The 19,148-nt window shown below is 45.5% G+C and overlaps 1 protein-coding gene and 1 non-coding gene across 2 annotated transcripts in view; both read right to left on the reverse strand.

Annotated features, from left to right (window-relative positions):
* The window catches only part of LOC135886051 (cytosolic phospholipase A2 gamma-like), a 979,292-nt gene that overhangs the window by 532,518 nt on the left and 427,626 nt on the right, over positions 1-19,148 (reverse strand).
* TRNAT-UGU (transfer RNA threonine (anticodon UGU)) lies at positions 12,616-12,688 on the reverse strand. Its single transcript has one exon. It is a non-coding gene; the product is annotated as a tRNA-Thr (tRNA).

Genomic DNA, 19,148 nt, shown 5'->3' on the forward strand with positions numbered 1-19,148 from the left:
CCTACCCTGTGATATCCCCAGCAAGCCAGACTGCCTAAGCAGGTCTGCTTCTATGCTTTGCTTTCTCTCCAAAGGCTTATGAAGAACATCATTGACAGCAGTTAAAAGGTACCCACATCCCTTTCCAAACAAATACATTTATTCTTCAGGTGAAAGCATTACTGGGAAAACACATACAAAAATCCAATTTCCTATATGTATGCTAAAAGCTTACCAGAGGTCATCCATCCATCTTATGGAGCCTCAGTAGGCCAAAGTCCTTTCACCCCCTGTCAGGAAGGATTGAGGGCCCCCAAAACTGAAGGTCCTGTCTCTTTTCTGGATCAGAAGGAAGGCCCTGAGTCGATTTAAACTTAGGTTATTTGTCCAAAAGTCCTTTCTTGGTGTGTTAGGCTCTGGAGAATCCAGTTGGAACCAGTATACGTAAGCCTTTCCAGGTGGGAGTACCTCTCTAGAGGTGTTACAACCTGAGTGAATTTGCCTAATTACCACCCCACCCCATTCTTAGTTCCTCCAGGGCTGATGTCACCCTCCCACATGGAATTACAGACAGTGCCTGGTCCACAACGATGCAGGAACTTACTACAGTAAGATCTCCCAAACATATTTCAGGAAATTGTCATCTCTATCACAGATATCATTAAAGAAAAAAATTAAGTACTTCTAAATGTAACGACATGAGTACGCATTCTCAGTTCATTGTATGAGCTCAGGCTATTGAACACTCAGTTCTTCTGTGCATCTTTATTAGCTTGTTAAGGAACATCACTAACATGACTTGAGCATATTTTTTCCCCAGAGCCATTTTCACTTCTTTGTTTTTCAGGCTGTAAATGATGAGGTTTAACATGGGAGTTAATATGCTGTATTGGATGGAGAAGAATTCATCAAGAACAATGGGGGATGCTGCCCTGGGGTTCATATACGGAAGAGAGACGTCAGGTACAATAAACACACCATAGTGAGGTGGGAGCTGCAGGTGGAGAAAGCTTTACGCCTGTCTTCCACGGAGAATATCCTCAGGATGGTGGAGATGATGTGAATGTAAGAGACCAAAATGGGGATGAAGGAGCTCAATCCAAATATCACAATGGACATAAGAAGAACCACTTCATTGGTGAAGGTCTGGTGCAGGACACAGCTAGCAGTGAAGGGAGCTCACAGCTGAAATGATTGACTTCATTGGGTCTGCAAAAGTTTACGCTGAATAGAAAAAGAGTGTTGATGAGTGCAAACAAAAAAACCTCATTTTCAATGCACCAGCCACCAGGTGACTGCAGACTCGCTTGTTCGTGATGTTCACATAGTGCAGTGGGTCACATATGGTAGCGTGCTGGTCATAAGCCATTGCTGAAAGCATGAATCCTTCAGTACCACCTGACAGTATAATAAGAAAAACCTGTGCAAAGCAGCCATAGACAGAAATAGTTTTTTGCTTTGATAGGAAGTTCTCCAGCATCTTGGGGATGGTGACAGAGGAATAGAAGACATCAAGGAAGAAGAGGTGAAAGAGGAAGAAGTACATGGGTGTGTTAAGCTGAGAATCAGTCCTTATTGCCGGCATGATCACCACATTCCCCAGCAGGGTAAATAAGTAAATAACCGGGAAGAGGAAAATCTTGAGCGGTGGAAAGTCCCAAGAGAATAAACTCACTCACATTGTTTTGACTTTTCATTGACTGTTATTCATAAAGTGATGAGCTGTGAGAATGGGGGGAAAATAAAATTACATTAATTGACATTCTGAGAGGGGTGAATGTGACAACACACATGCATGTGCTATCATAGGGAACTGGACGTTTCAGCATGGATGGTAATAATTTACAATGACAATTCAGCTGTGTAGTTCTCAGAGCTTTCCATACTATGTCACTTCCTAAGATGCAACTTTCATTCTAGACACCTCCCAACTAATGGTCACAATCCCTGGTCCCTGAGATTCGCTGAATTGGGTAGAACCCTTGTATTGTGGTTGCTTCTTGGAGCCTCAGTCTTGGACCAGCATCCCATGATGCAAGCTGCTGTACAAACGCAGAACAAAAAGACAGTCCCTGCCCAAAGAAGCATACATGTGTGTGCTGTATCTTTGTTGTTGAATAACACATCCACTGCTTTCCCCTCATCCACAGACCCAGTTATCTCCTCATAGAAGGCAATTAGGTTAGTCAGGCATGACTTGCCCTTGGTGAATCCATGCTGACTGTTCCTGATCACTTTCCTCTCCTCTAAGTGCTTCAGAATTGATTCCTTGAGGACCTGCTTCATGATTTTTCCAGGGACTGAGGTGAGGCTGACTGGCCTGTAGTTCCCCGGATCCTCCTTCTTCCCTTTTTTAAAGATGGGCACTACATTAGCCCTTTTCCAGTCATCCGGGACCTCCCCCGATCGCCATGAGTTTTCAAAGATAATGGCCAATGGCTCTGCAATCACATCCACCAACTCCTTTAGCACCCTCGGATGCAGCACATCCGGCCCCATAGACTTGTGCTCGTCCAGTTTTTCTAAATAGTCCCGAACCACTTCTTTCTCCACAGAGGGCTGGTCACCTCCTCCCCATGCTGTGATGCCCAGTGCAGTAGTCTGGGAGCTGACCTTGTTCATGAAGACAGAGGCAAAAAAAACATTGAGTACATTAGCTTTTTCCACATCCTCTGTCACTAGGTTGCCTCCCGCATTCAGTGAGGGGCCCACACTTTCCTTGACTTTCTTCTTGTTGCTAACATACCTGAAGAAACCCTTCTTGTTACTCTTAACATCTCTTGCTAGCTGCAACTCCAAGTGTGATTTGGCCTTCCTGATTTCACTCCTGCATGCCTGAGCAATATTTTTATACTCCTCCCTGGTCATTTGTCCAATCTTCCACTTCTTGTAAGCTTCTTTTTTGCGTTTAAGGTCAGCAAGGATTTCACTGTTAAGCCAAGCTGGTCACCTGCCATATTTACTGTTCTTTCTACACATTGGGATGTTTTTTTCCTGCAACCTCAATAAGGATTCTTTAAAATACAGCCAACTCTCCTGGACTCCTTTCCCTCTCATGTTATTCTCCCAGGGGATCCTGCCCATCAGTTCCCTGAGGGAGTCAAAGTCTGCTTTTCTGAAGTCCAGAGTCCGTATTCTGCTGCTCTCCTTTCTTCCTTGTGTCAGGATCCTGAACTCGACCATCTCATGGTCACTGCCTCCCAGGTTCCCATCCACTTTTGCTTCCCCTACTAATTCTTCCCAGTTTGTGAGCAGCAGGTCTAGAAGAGCTCTGACCCTAGTTGGTTCCTCCAGCACTTGCACCAGGAAATTGTCCCCTACAGTTTCCAAAAACTTCCTGGATTGTCTGTGCACCACTGTATTGCTCTCCCAGCAGATATCAGGGTGATTAAAGTCTCCCATGAGAACCAGGGCCTGCGATATAGTAACTTCTGCTAGTTGCCGGAAGAAAGCCTCATCCACCTCATCCCCCTGGTCTGGTGGTCTATAGCAGACTCCCACCACAACATCACCCTTGTTGCTCACACTTCTAAACTTAATCCAGAGACTCTCAGGTATTTCTGCAGTTTCATACCGGAGCTCTGAGCAGTCATACTCCTCTCTTACATACAATGCAACTCCCCCACCTTTTCTGCCCTGCCTGTCCTTCCTGAACAGTTTATATCCATCCATGACAGTACTCCAGTCATGTGAGTTATCCCACCAAGTCTCTGTTATTCCAATGACATCATAGTTCCTTGACTGTGACAGGACTTCCAGTTCTCCCTGCTTGTTTCCCAGGCTTCTTGCATTTGTGTATAGGCACTTAAGATAACTCACTGATTGTCCCGCTTTCTCAGTCTGAGACAGGAGTCCTCCCCTCTTGCACTCTCCTGCTCGTGCTTCCTCCCGGTATCCCATTTCCCCACTTACCTCAGGGCTTTGGTCTCCTTCCCCCGGTGAACCTAGTTTAAAGCCCTCCTCGCTAGGTTAGCCACCCTGCTTGCGAAGATGGCTAACCTAGTGAGGAGGGCTTTAAACTAGGTTCACTGGGGGAAGGAGACCAAAGCCCTGAGGTAAGTGGGGAAATGGGATACCGGGAGGAAGCACGAGCAGGAGAGTGCAAGAGGGGAGGACTACTGTCTCAGACTGAGAAAGTGGTTTAGCCTAACCAAAAGAAGTCTGAAGGGAGATATGATTGTTCTCTATAAATATATCAGAGGAATAAATACCAGGGAGGGAGAGGAATTATTTAAGCTCAGTACCAATGTGGACACAAGAACAAATGGATATAAACTGGCCATAAGGAAGTTTAGACTTGAAATTAGACGAAGGTTTCTAACCATCTGTCAAGGCTGTATCCCTACTTTGAACTTTAGGGTACAAATGTAGGGGCCTGCATGAAAACTTCTAAGCTTATCTACCAGCTTAGCTCTGGTCCGCTGCCACCATCTTAAGAATTCCCTCCCTGGGAAGCCTTGAGAAACCTTTCACCAATTCCCTGGTGAATACAGATCCAAACTCCTTGGATTTTAAACAAGGAGAAATTGACCCTTCCCCCCTCCTTCCTTTCACCAACTCCTGGTGAATACAGATCCAAACCCCCTTTGGATCTTAAAACAAGGAGAAATCAATCAGGTTTTTAAAAAGAAGGCTTTTAATTAAAGCAAAAGGTAAAAATCATCTCTGCAAAATCAGTATGGAAAATAACTTTACAGGGTAATCAAACTTAAAGAGCTCAGAGGAATCCCCTCTGTCTTAGGTTCAAAGTATAGCAAACAAGATAAGCACTTTAGTAAAAGGTACATTTACAAGTTGAGAAAACAAAGTAAATCTAAGACGCCTTGCCTGGCTTTTACTTACAATTTTGAAATAAGAGAGACTTGTTTAGAAAGATGGGGAGAACCTGGATTGATGTCTGATCCCTCTCAGTCCCAAGAGCGAACCACCCCTTAAACAAAGGACACACACACAAAAGCCTTTCCCCCCCCCCAAGATTTGAAAGTATCTTGTCCCCTTATTGGTCCTTGGGGTCAGGTGTCAGCCAGGTTACCCGAGCTTCTTAACCCTTTACAGGTAAAAGGATTTGGAGTCTCTGGCTAGGAGGGATTCCATAGCACTGTACACAGGAGAGCTGTCACCCTTCCCTTTATAGTTATGACACGCCCCCCAAATCACAGATAGTGTTGGACGTCCGGTTCCACACTGGCTGTGATTTCTTCCTGGAGCTTTAGGAGAAAACAGAGTTAATAAAACACATGTACCTTTAGACATACTACTGATTATATAAAAACTAACAATATGTTTTATTTCAAGAACAATTGTTAACCAGTTAACCCTGGGAAACTTTCCCGGGAGAGTGCATCAGCCACTTTGTTAGAAGCTCCCGAAATGTGTTGTATTTCAAAATCAAAATCTTGGAGAGCTAAACTCCACCGAAGAAGTTTTTTGTTATTTCCCTTGGCGGTATGAAGCCACTGTAGCGCAGCATGGTCTGTTTGTAGTTGGAACCGCCGTCCCCAAACATATGGGCGTAGCTTTTCCAGCGCGTACACAATGGCGTAGCATTCCTTTTCGCTGATTGACCAGTGGCTTTCCCTCTCAGACAGTTTCTTGCTGAGAAACACGACAGGATGGAATTCTTGATCCGGTCCTTCCTGCATTAAAACTGCTCCCACGCCTCAATCGGACGCATCTGTGGTTACTAGGAACGGTTTGTCAAAGTCTGGGGCCCTTAGCACAGGGTCAGACATGAGTGTTGCCTTAAGCTGGTTAAAGGCCTTTTGACACTTATCAGTCCACTGAACTGCATTTGGCTGTTTCTTTCTGGTTAGGTCTGTCAGCGGGGCGGCGATTTGGCTGTAGTGTGGTACAAATCGCCTATAATATCCGGCCAAGCCTAAGAAGGATTGGACCTGTTTCTTTGACTTTGGAACCGGCCACTTTTGGATAGCATCCACTTTGGCCTGTAGGGGATTTATAGTTCCTTGACCCACCTGGTGCCCCAGGTACGTCACTCTGTTTTGGCCTATTTGACACTTTTTAGCCTTAACAGTTAGTCCTGCCTGCCGGATGCGCTCGAAGACTTTTTTCAGGTGCTCCAGGTGTTCTGTCCATGAATCAGAAAAAATGGCCACATCATCGAGATAGGCAACGGCAGATTCTCCCAATCCCGCTAAGAGACCATCTACAAGTCTTTGGAAGGTGGCGGGTGCATTTCGCAACCCGAAAGGGAGTACATTGAATTCATACACCCCTGCCTGGGTGACGAAGGCGGACCTTTCCTTAGCGGGTTCATCTAAGGGTACTTGCCAGTACCCCTTGGTTAAGTCTAAAGTAGAGATGAATTGGGCATGTCCCAATTTCTCCAGTAGCTCATCTGTGCGTGGCATTGGATAGTTGTCAGGACGAGTTACAGCATTTAGCTTACGGTAGTCCACGCAAAAGCGTATTTCCCCATCTGGTTTGGGAACTAGAACCACTGGAGATGCCCATGCACTGGTAGAGGGGCGGATTATACCCATCTGTAGCATGTCCTGGATCTCCCTTTGTATAGCCGCTTGGGCATGAGGTGACTCCCGGTAGGGTGGGGTTCTAATTGGGTGAGCATTACCTGTGTCAATGGAGTGGTATGCCCGTTCGGTCCGTCCTGGAGTGGCTGAGAAAATCGGTGCAAAGCTTGTGCACAGCTCCTTTATCTGCTGTCGCTGCAGACGTCCCAGGGTCGTGGAGAGGTTCACCTCTTCCACGCCACCATTCCTTTTTCCTTCATAGTAGACACCTGCAGGCCACTCCGCGTCATCAGTTTCCTGGGCTGTAAACTGGCAAACGTTTAATTCTCTAGAATAAAAGGGCTTAAGAGAATTAACATGGTATACCTTAGGCTTTATGTTGGAGGTGGGGGAGGCTATGAGATAGTTAACAGCTCCTAGGCGCTCCTGGACCGTGAATGGTCCTTCCCACGACGCTTCCATTTTATGGGCCTGGAGCGCCTTTAAGACCATGACTTGGTCTCCTACTTTGAAGGACCGTTCTCTGGAATGTTTATCATACCAGGCCTTTTGCTCTTCCTGAGCATCCTTGAGGTTTTCTTTAGCAAAGGCTAAAGAGTGTCGGAGGGTGTTTTGTAGGTTGCTTACAAAGTCTAGAATGTTAGTTCCTGGAGAAGGCGTAAACCCCTCCCATTGCTGCTTCACCAACTGTAATGGCCCCTTAACCTCGCGGCCATACACAAGTTCAAATGGTGAAAACCCTAAACTGGGATGTGGTACAGCCCTGTAGGCAAAAAGCAACTGCTGCAACACTAGGTCCCAATCATTGGAGTGTTCATTTACGAATTTACGTATCATGGCCCCCAAAGTTCCATTAAACCTCTCCACCAGACCATTGGTTTGATGGTGATGAGGGGTGGCAACCAAGTGATTCACCCCATGAGCTTCCCACAGGTTTTTCATGTTCCCTGCCAGGAAATTAGTTCCCGAATCTGTAAGGATGTCGGAGGGCCAACCGACTCTGGCAAAAATGTCTGCTAATGCCTGGCACACACTTTTAGCCTTGGTGTTGCTTAAGGGTACAGCTTCCGGCCATCGGGTAGCAAAATCCATGAAAGTCAGTACATACTGCTTTCCTCTGGGTGTCTTCTTTGGGAAAGGACCCAGAATATCCACAGCTACTCACTGAAATGGGACCTCAATTATGGGTAGTGGCTGGAGAGGGGCTTTAACCTGGTCTTGGGGCTTTCCCACTCGTTGGCACACCTCACAAGACCGGACATAATTAGCAACGTCCTTGCCCATTCCCTCCCAGTGGAAGGACTTCCCCAACCGGTCTTTGGTTCTGTTCACCCCAGAATGGCCACTGGGATGATCATGGGCTAAGCTCAAGAGCTTTACCCGATACTTAGTGGGAACTACCAACTGTCTTTGAGGATGCCAGTCTTCCTGGTGCCCACCAGAAAGAGTCTTCTTGTATAAAAGTCCTTTTTCTACAACAAACCGGGATCGGTTAGAAGAGCTGAGAGGCGGTGGGGTGCTCCGTGCCGCCGCCCAAGCTTTCTGAAGGCTGTCATCTGCTTCCTGCTCGGCCTGGAACTGTTCCCTTGATGCTGGAGACATCAGTTCCTCCTTGGACTGTGGACTGGGGCTTGGTCCCTCTGGAAGCGATGCAGGTGCTGGGCCTGTTTCAATTGACTGTGAACCGCTGTCCGCTGGTGCACTATGTGGTATTTCAGGCTCTGGCTGAGCCTTTTGGGTAAGGTTATCTGCTGCTTCCGCCAGTTTAGGCTCGCTGGTGCCCTCTGGCATTGGAGTTGTAGACGGGGTTGCAAGCGCTGGACTCAGTGCTGGCAATGGTTCTGGTGCTGGTTGCGTTGCCAGTTCCGGTTCTGGGACTGGCTTTGGCTGGGTCTCTGGGATTGGATCCACTACGGCTGTTGCAGTCGTTGGCAGGGGATCCGGTTCCACCACCTGTTTTTGGGTCTCCGGTAACACAGACGGGGCCCTGGTGGACGGCTCAGGAACAGGGATGGGGGTGAAAGCTTGCTTAGCCTGGCTGCGGGTGACTATTCCCACCCTCTTGGCTAGCTTCACATGGTTGGCCAAGTCTTCCCCCAGCAGCATGGGAATGGGATAATTGTCATAGACTGCAAAAGTCCACATTCCTGACCAGCCCTTGTACTGGACATGCAACTGGGCTGTAGGCAAGGTTACAGACTGTGACATGAAGGGTTGAATTGTCACTGTAGCCTCAGGGTTGATGAGTTTGGGGTCCACTAGGGATTGGTGGATAGTTGACACTTGTGCCCCAGTGTCCCTCCAAGCGATAACCTTCTTTCCGCCCACTCTCAAGGTTTCCCTTCGCTCCGAGGGTATGAGAGAGGCATCTGGGTCTGGGGTTCTTTGGTGTGATTGGGGTGTAATGAACTGTAATCAGTTGGGGTTCTTGGGGCAGTGAGCCTTTATATGCCCCAGTTCATTACATTTAAAACATCGCCCTGCTAAGGTATCACCGGGGCGATGTTGGTTGCTGGAGACTGGTGTGGTGGGGTGAGAAGGCGTCTGGGGTTTCCCTTGGGATGTGGGTGGGGTCTTGGGTTGTCCCCGGTGATAAGGTTTTGTTTCGGCTTGCCCCTTCTGATATTCGCTCCAACTGCTACTAGCTTTTTTCTTTTCTGTCACCTCCACCCATTTGGCTCCAATCTCCCCCGCCTCGGTTACAGTTTTGGGCTTCCCATTTAGGATGTACCTTTCTATTTCCTCAGGAACACCCTCTAAAAACTGCTCCATTTTTACTAGGGAAAGCAGATCTTCCAGAGATTTAACATTTGCTCCTGATACCCAGGCATCACAATTTTTCCCAATGTGGTAGGCATGCCGGGTAAATGACACATCTGGTTTCCACCTTAGGGCTCTGAACCGCCGACGGGCATGCTCGGGTGTTAGCCCCATTCTGAGTCTGGCCTTGTTTTTTAAAAAGTTTATAACTGTTCATGTGTTCCTTAGGCATTTCAGCCGCCACTTCTGCTAAGGGTCCACTGAGCTGCGGCCTCAGCTCTACCATGTACTGGGTTGGAGGGATGTCGTATCCAAGGCAGGCCCTTTCAAAATTTTCTAAGAAGGCCTCAGTATCATCGCCTGCCTTGTAGGTGGGGAATTTCCTGGGATGGGAAGTGGTACCTGGAGAGGAGTTGTTAGGATGGTCTGATGCACCCTGCCTAGTCCTTGCTGCTTCCAGTTCCATCTCTTTTTCTTTCAGCTCCATCTCTCTTTTATGGGCCTCCTGTTTGGCTTTTTCTTCTCTTTCATGGGCCTCCTGTTTGGCTTTCTCTTCTCTTTCATGGGCCTCCTCTTTGGCTTTTTCCAGCTCCATTTCTCTCTTGTGGGCCTCCTCTTTGGCTTCTTTCTCGAGTTTTTTAATTTGAAGTAGTCTCTGATGTTTTTTCTCATTTTCTTCTGCTTCTAGTCTGGCCAGTTCTAGTTTGTTAGCTGCTTCACTGGTAGTCATTTTCCTGCTTTCCTGTGCTGGGCTACACCCCTCTGCAGTTGACTGAAACTGGGATGTACTCAGCTCTGGCTGCTGCTGAGTTAACAGAGACTTTCTAACTAGCTACTCACAAGGATGTAAAAAAAAAAAAAACAATTCAGCTTGTAAATTCCTTTTACCAGTCGTTTGCTCATTAATTGAACCCTTCTCTTAACAAAGGACCTTGTTAAAAAAACTTAACACCTCTGCCTTCAGGCAAGGAGAGATAAGATATGCATCTACCTTCAGCTCTGCTCTCCAAGCAGCTAGAAGGAAAAAAAAATCTCTTACTGGCTTTTGGGTTTAAAACGATCCCACCGCTGTGCCACCATGGCAAGGCTGTATCCCTACTTTGAACTTTAGGGTACAAATGTAGGGGCCTGCATGAAAACTTCTAAACTTATCTACCAGCTTAGCTCTGGTCCGCTGCCACCATCTTAAGAATTCCCTCCCTGGGAAGCCTTGAGAAACCTTTCCCCAATTCCCTGGTGAATACAGATCCAAACTCCTTGGATTTTAAACAAGGAGAAATTGACCCTTCCCCCCTCCTTCCTTTCACCAACTCCTGGTGAATACAGATCCAAACCCCCTTTGGATCTTAAAACAAGGAGAAATCAATCAGGTTTTTAAAAAGAAGGCTTTTAATTAAAGCAAAAGGTAAAAATCATCTCTGCAAAATCAGTATGGAAAATAACTTTACAGGGTAATCAAACTTAAAGAGCTCAGAGGAATCCCCTCTGTCTTAGGTTCAAAGTATAGCAAACAAGATAAGCACTTTAGTAAAAGGTACATTTACAAGTTGAGAAAACAAAGTAAATCTAAGACGCCTTGCCTGGCTTTTACTTACAATTTTGAAATAAGAGAGACTTGTTTAGAAAGATGGGGAGAACCTGGATTGATGTCTGGTCCCTCTCAGTCCCAAGAGCGAACCACCCCTTAAACAAAGGACACACACACAAAAGCCTTCCCCCCCCCCCAAGATTTGAAAGTATCTTGTCCCCTTATTGGTCCTTGGGGTCAGGTGTCAGCCAGGTTACCCGAGCTTCTTAACCCTTTACAGGTAAAAGGATTTGGAGTCTCTGGCTAGGAGGGATTCCATAGCACTGTACACAGGAGAGCTGTCACCCTTCCCTTTATAGTTATGACACCATCATAGGAGTGAAGTTCTGGAACAGCCTTCCAAGGGGAGCAGTGGGGGCAAAAGATATATCTGGCTTCAAGACTAAGCTTGATAAGCTTATGGAGGGGATGGTATAATGGGATAGCCTAATTTTGGCAATTAATTGGTTTTTGACTATTAGCGGTAAATATGCCTAATGGCTTGTGATGGGATGTTAGATGGGGTGGGATCTGAGTTACTACAGAGAATTCTTTCCTGGGTGTCTGGCTGGTGAGTCTTGCCCACATGCTCAGGGTTTAGCTGATCGCCATATTTGGGGTCGGGAAGTAATTTTCCTCCAGGGCAGATTGGCAGAGGCCCTGTGGGTTTTTCGCCTTCCTCTGCAGAGTGGGGCATGGGTCACTTGCTGGAAGATTCTCTGCCCCTTGAGGTCTTTAAACCATGATTTGAGGACTTCAATAGCTCAGACACAGGTTTGATACAGGAGTGGGTGGGTGAGATTCTGTGGCCTGCGTTGTGCAGGAGGTCAGACTAGGTGATCATAATGGTCCCTTCTGACCTTAAAGTCTATGATTCTATGTCTATGTATTATTTCTATAACAGGAATAGATAGAGACACCAACCAAGAGTGGGGTCCCATTTTGGTAGGTACTTTTTAAGCATACAGGGCTAGATTTTTAAAGGTATTTTGATGCCTAAAGAAGCAGATAGGGGTTTAGTGAGATTTTCAACCCTGCCTACGTGCCTTGATTTCAGTGGGAGTCAGGTGTCTTGGCACTTTTGAAAAACCCACTAGGTGACTGTCTACATCTTTAGGCATATCTTTGAAAATCTGGGCCATAGTGGGACTTCATGTGCTTCTAAGCAAGGTTATGGTTCAACCAGATGTTATGGGCTGTATTATGCAGGAGGTCAGACTAGAGGATAAAGATGGCCCACTCTTGCACAGAGATTTGAAGTATTTGCAGCAAGGTCAAACAGAAGGTCACTGTCAGAGCTAAGAATAGAACCCAATGTCCTGACTCCTGGGACAGTTCTAAGTCCATTTCATCATTACTGATAGACCATGAGATCTCTTGTTTGGTTTCATCTTTTCCATGTTAATGCCCATCCCTCCGATTCTCCTCTTACATGCTCAATTACTTTGCCTGCCAAGAGAAGAACAGAGAGGCAGGGTACTGGTAGGTATGGCCATTAGCACTGATTGATCCATTAGTAAATACCAGGTGATTTCCAAGGACTTTGAAGGAGGCATACACAACCTGGGTCAGCATTTGCCCCAAGGGTTCCTCACTGGCTTTCACCAGCTATAACAAGAGGAATCTAGTTTAGTTTCTGATTCGACAGCAGATTGTGCTTGGACAGAAACCTGAGCCCCCATTTCGTCCTAGAAAAATCCATTCATTGTGGCAGGTCTATAGAGAAGATAAAATTGAGGGGGCTGGGGGAACACTGGGAGTTAATTCTCAGATATCCCCCTATATACAACACAATCTGATCATACAAATTAACAGACTAGGCTCCAGTGAGATTTGAACTCACGAACCCTGGTTTACAAGACCAATGTTTTAACCCCTGAGCTATGGAGCCAACATATATAAAACGCTGGTAAAACATCTATTGACTTAAAAAGGCCAAGATTACACCATAGATGTCTGCATTTATTCTCCTATATTATTTTACCCATCATCATAACCTGCTGACTCCGAGCCCGTCCCAGCAATCTGTGGAAAGTACAAGTTATACACACTGTACAAAGTGGAATTGAGTTTAACCTTATTGAATTACGTTTAAGTATTTTCAGAGTTCACTGTATTAAAAATGAAAAGGTTTATGTGCTGTTGTGGGATTGTCTATAACTTCTCGAGGAACTGTGACTCATGTAAATCTTTGGAGGTGTTATGAGCTTCAAAGGAATCCTTGAAATCATGTGCTAGACAACCACAGTTATGTGGGATGCTAGGAAATACCTGGGAGGAGGGGAAGGCAAATTCCTTCCCCTGGAACCATCCTTTTAAAGCTGCATCCTAAGGAGAAACCCATTATCTGATGATCACCTGTCACATGAGGACCAGACCAGAGACCCAAATGGGATAAAACTGACTCTCAGATTCATGGGTGTGCTTGCTCTGAGAGAACAGCTGTCATTAACTTGTAACCACTGGGGGGAAAAAAACAAAAAAACAAAACCTGTGTGAGTACTGAAAGACTGATCACCGGCCAGGTCCCTTGTTGGAGATGGAATCATCTCTGGTAGACTTATTAGCATGCATGTGTGATGTTCTATACTGTGGGGAGCATCCTGGAAACCCCATATTCCTCATTTTTATATAATCATGATCTTACATACAAAGCATGCCTTGTAAGGTATCGGGGAAAGATTATGATCTGCTGAAAGTCATTTCTCTGTCCATATAGGTGTATCATTGATGCATATGAAGTTATGAGAATTGTGTTGTATGGTGGTCACTAAAACATGCTTTAACTTGGGATATCAGCCAGATATTAGCTCCCCAGAGGCAACAGCAAGGAAAGTAACCAACACCCGGGTGGGATATCAATCAACCCATCAACAACCATTGTCCAGCAAGGGAGCTACAACACAATGACTCACCTGCATGAGGCCACACCAGGAGAATTTCTTAACCTTCCCTGGAGACTCAGCAATGCCCACCCAGACATGCCTGGACTTGTGTTTTCAAGCACATGGACTGAGGGTATAAAACCAAACACAGGGGGCCAATGTTGGACCTTTCTCCTTCCCCCACCTATGCTGCAAGCAACAAGGACACTTTGAAGACTCCAACAGAGGAGACTGGCCCAGGTTTCAAGGGTGAAATCTGTATACTATGGACTGCAATATCCAGTGGAGTGAGAAAAACAGCTTAATCTACATGTTGCCCAGTCTAACAGGGTTGAGAGTTTAGACTGCATGGCTATATTTTATTTTATTTTGGTAACTAACTCTGACTTTTTGTGTATCACTTAATATCACTTAAACTCTATCTTTTGTAGTCAATAAACTTCTTTTACTGTTTACCTTTACCAATGAATTTGCCTGAAGTGAGTGGCAAATGTGCTCAGGTTTGCAAAGGCTGGTGTATACCCACTTTCCATTGATGAAGTGGTGAACCAATTAATAAATTTGCACTGCTCGTCTTGAGCAGTGAAAGACGGTATATTTCTGAGGTACAATGCTGGGAGCTAAGGGATTTGGCTCTGGTGCCTTTCTCTGTGTGATTCATGAGTGGCTCTGGGAGCATTCATGCAATCTAGCTGGCTGTGGGGTCTCCACATGCGGTTGTGCTGAGTGATAACAGCACCTGGAGAGGTTTGCTGCTGGTCACTAGCAAGGCATTGTGAGAGTCAGCCAGGCTGGAGAGAGTTAAAGGGGCACAGCAGTCCCACGGTCCCAGGCTGCACCCCGGGGATCCCGTCACAGCATGTAAGTTCTGTTATTGTTTTAAGATGTTTTCTCTGTAATGCTTTCACCTATATAATAACTGTGCTTGCTTATAGAGAGTTCTGTGCTGACTGAACTGTGGGCAATTACTCTGCGTATGGCCTCAGAGGAGAAGAGGAAATCCTCCAAAGCAGGCCTTTTGAGGCAGTCCATATTGCTGGGGAATTCGCAATTAGGCAGGGAACAGTGTGGCCTGGAATAACCCTGGTCAGGAGAGAGAGAGACATGTGTCTCCACCCAAGAGAGGTGAAGCTGGGAAGCTGGGAGCCTAGAGCAGGTGACCTTGTTGGACCATAGTGGGGAAACACAGATGCAGTTGCCCTCGACTGTGATAGACTACACAAAGTTACTCAAGTGTTACCGTGTTTGCAGAATCAGGTCCTAAGAAAGCAAACACAATTAATTCAGAGGGTGTAGAAGAAGGAGACAGCCAAATATACAGAATTTTTCAACTATAAATATCCAGTTATTTCCACCGGGTCCTGTTCTAAAATGGTGATCAGGTCATGAAAGTGCATGAGGACAGACATTGGGATAGATAGATGGATTTTAAACACCAGGCTACAATTTTATTAAAATTTAACATTGGAGAGTATCTATCTATCTATCTATCTATCTATCTATCTATCTATCTATCTATCTATCTATCTATCTATCTATCTATCTATCTATCTATCTATCTATCTATCACATTCTCTCTGCAATGGCTTATGACTGATATAGGTATATATGCCACTTCACTTCTTACATTACATGGAGATCATGAACAGAGCTGCCTGTATTCAGATGGTCATTGGTGCTTGGGTCATTTGGCTTCTGAAGGCACTGGTGAATGTCCTCTTCTTGAATTGTTAGACTTCTTTGGCCAAACAGAATCAGTCAGATAAGCTGCGAGATCCTTCCCTGGCCATATCTGTCTCCCACAGACCCCTTCCTCAATGATACAGTGGTCCTCATCTCTAATGTTATCATAGGAATGAGCTCATTTCTGATCATCCTCGTCTGTTATGTTTACATCATCTCATCCATCCTGAAAATCCAGGCAACATAGGGAAGATGCAAATCCTTCCCCACTTGTGGATCACATCTCACTGTGGTCACTTCATTCTTTTTATCTGCTTTATGTAGGTACTTGAATCTGGCCTTATTGTCTCTGGTGCATCCAGATGAGGATATGAAATCTTTGCTAGTGAACTTTGCAGATGACACAAAGATAAGTGGTGTGGTAAATAATGAAGAGGAGAGGAGAGAGATCTGAATCACCTGGTTAAATGGTCACAGTCCTACAAAATGTGTTTTAACACTGCAAAATGCAACGTAACCCATCTGGGAACCAAGAATGCAGGCTGTTACCAACAGGATGGGAGAGTCTCTTTGAAAGAAGTGAATCAGAGACAGACTTACGGGGTCAACCTAGATGATCAGCTCAATAAATTCACTGGCTAGTTATGGCAAAAAAAAAAAAAAAAGGGAGGGACTTAGGTTCCATTCCCAAAAGGGCAGCTGTGGTAGAGGTGAAGGTACCTTCTTTATAATGCTTAGCTCAGTGGTTAGGACGCTTACTTGGCTATCATTAGTGGCAGTACAGCATCATTCATAATGCACTGGGACAGAGTGAATATGCAAATAACTCTAGCCTGATAGTTGGGGCATGAAAGGTTAATGCAGTGCCAATGACTATTTATACAACAGGGAACACCTGTGCCAAGAGAAACTCAGTTTACTCCCCTACCAGACTAGCTTAGTAGCTAAGGTGCTCTTTTGCAATATGCAAGACCACAGTGCTAATCCTTCCTCTTTAGGAGGCATAGGCTATAAGTCCCTGCAGGAGGAGAACCTATGCCCATAGGTACTGGGGGTTACTGAAGCGGCCACAGCACCACTGTAAGCTCAAGGGTGGGTGGGTGGGGTGGGGTGTGTGTGTGTGTGGAGGGCCCTGTGGAATGAGGCTGTGCAGGAAGTATTGCCCAGCAGGGCCTGATTGGTGGCCCCTCGCAGCCCACTGATTGGCTGATACTAGTATTTAAACCAGGAAGCCATGAGTGGGGGTGGGGAGGGGTTATCTGAGCAACAGTGCTTGTGTCTGCCTGCTCTGGGTTTTGCTTACCATGGGCTCTAGACTCTGGCTTCTGGCCTTGGTTTGTCTGTGACTTTGCTATTTGCTTGCTGTTTATAACCTGACACCAACTTCTTGATCTCTTGACCTGGCACAACCCCGACTCTGCTATTTACCTGCTGCCTGCAACTTGGTGCCTGGCCCTGGCATTCTGACCTGGCTTGCTCCCAGCCCTGCTACTCATTGCCTGGCCAGTTCACGCAGGCTGCCCGTCCCAACCCTGACATAGAGGGGTGGATTAAACCTGGGCCTTCCACGTCCCAGGGGAGTGCCCTAACCCTGCATGCACCTGAAGAAGTGAGGTTTTTTACCCACGAAAGCTTATGCCCAAATAAATCTGTTAGTCTTTAAGGTGCCACCAGACTCCTTGTTGTTTTTGTGGATACAGACTAACACGGCTACCCCTCTGATACTTGCCCTAACCCTGGGACTAAAGGTCACAAGGAGAGCACTGTTGTTTGCTGAAAGGTGCCTAAATCCCCTAACCCCTGCAAAATTGCCCAAAACTATTTGGCAAATGTTTGTAAAATTGGTGACTAGTTTGGGATGAATAACATTGCCTTTCCCCCCAAATAAACTATTTAGCCAACAAATTTTGCCCCACTCTGAATAGGGGTATCTGGGTGAGACTTTATGGCCTGTATTATACAACAGGAGATCAGCCTAGCTAATCTAATTGTCCCTTCTGGCCCTAAACACTACAAAACCTATGAAATCATGACATTTCCCAACACTCTTCATATGATTAAATAACTTCGTTAAACTAATGAGTGTAATGTTCACTTCGCGGGGCCGTTGGTTCCCTCCCACCCTTTGTCTGTCTTGTCTATTTCCATTATAAGTAGGCTTGACAGAATTTGATTTATTTTCTAACACTTCAGCAGATAATATTGAAGCTTATTTTTAATCCTTTTTTTCCAACTTTAATTTTTTTTAAAAACATTTTCACAGTTGCAGGAAACAATGTGGGAGGTCAGACATTGGGGAGGGGTGAGACAATAATTATTTAATTACAGTAGACATTGAAATTCAAAAAGTTAAAGCTCTATAAACATTAAAACACAAATGATCAACATCACATATCAAAATATAGAGTAAATAGCCTGAAATCAAACTCTGTTCTCAAGCAGCATTTTTCTTATTTTGCTTCTCTGTAAATTTTGATTATTAATGATGGAAATATTTGTTGTTGGTTTGTGTGTGTTCGGTGAAATAGGCATTACCAATAAAATTTAAATTCTTTTGAGCCTAATCATAAGCTCTTTTGGGCATGGGTTATTTCTCACTGTGTTTCTACAGCAGCCTGCACAACAGGGCTTTGGTCTTGACTGGTGTATCTGGGTGTCATAGTAATGCAAAATGATGATATAAACATGCCTGTTAATTTTCATTCCAAGGTACCATCAAGTCTGAATGAATTGTATTCTAATTTTCCTCTAGTAAAACTTAAATCAGGAGCCCTGGGTTTAATTCCTGGATCTTCCACTGACAGGCTGTGTGACCTTGGGCAGCTCATTTCCCTGCTCTGTGCCTCAGTTTCCCTCCCCCCCTTTCTCTGCCCTCTCTGCTTAGACTGTAAGCTGTTGGGTGAAGGGACTGTTTCTTGTACTAGGGTATACTACAAGGGTACCCTGATCTCAGTTAGGGCCTCTGGGTGCTATACTAATGTATGGGCTGGAGTTGGCTTAGACTACTTTGAAAACCACTCACTAGATGACAATCAATAGTAGAAGGTGGTGATAATACTAGTAATGTGATGGTCCATGTGTTGTATGTTGTTCATATTCATCATTGTCATTTCACAGAGGAGCTGCCCGGTTCTGAATGTGTTTTTGTAAGATCTGCTCTCGTCGCAGCACAGCTATCTGCATTAGAAGCAGGAATTAAGTGAGGCCGTCCCATGGCCTGTGTTAAACAGGAAAGTAGGCTAGAAGATCACAGTGGTCCTGTCTGGCCGTAAAATCCGTGAATTATTGTCTCCTTCCATCCATTCCCTACAATGCTGCTTCCTTCTTATTTCTTACTCTTTGCTGCCCTCTAGTGATCACATGAAGCCAACAGCATTTCTTTGATATGCACCCTATTCTCAGTCTCTTGCTTTTACTTTGATAGCATGATCATGATCCAGATCAATGCTTCCTGTTTGTCAGTGAAAATGGCATATGGCCCATCTGCAACTGCTATTAGCAAACCACTCCAATGGCTGGACATGGGGCACTAGATGGGGAGTGCTCGGAGTTACTACAGAGATTCTATTCCAGGGGTCTGGCTGGTGGGTCTTGCCCACATGCTCAGAGTCTAACTCATCCCCATATTTGGGATCAGGAAGGAATTTCCCCCCAGGTCAGATTGGCAGAGACCCTGGGGGTTTATTGCCTTTCTTTGCAGCATGGGGCATGGATCACTTGCTGGTTTGAACTAGACAAATGTTGGATTCTTTGTAACTTGAAGTCTTTAAATCAAGAATTGAG

The sequence above is a fragment of the Emys orbicularis genome, chromosome 12 (genome assembly GCF_028017835.1).
Source record: "Emys orbicularis isolate rEmyOrb1 chromosome 12, rEmyOrb1.hap1, whole genome shotgun sequence".
NCBI lineage: Eukaryota > Metazoa > Chordata > Testudines > Emydidae > Emys > Emys orbicularis.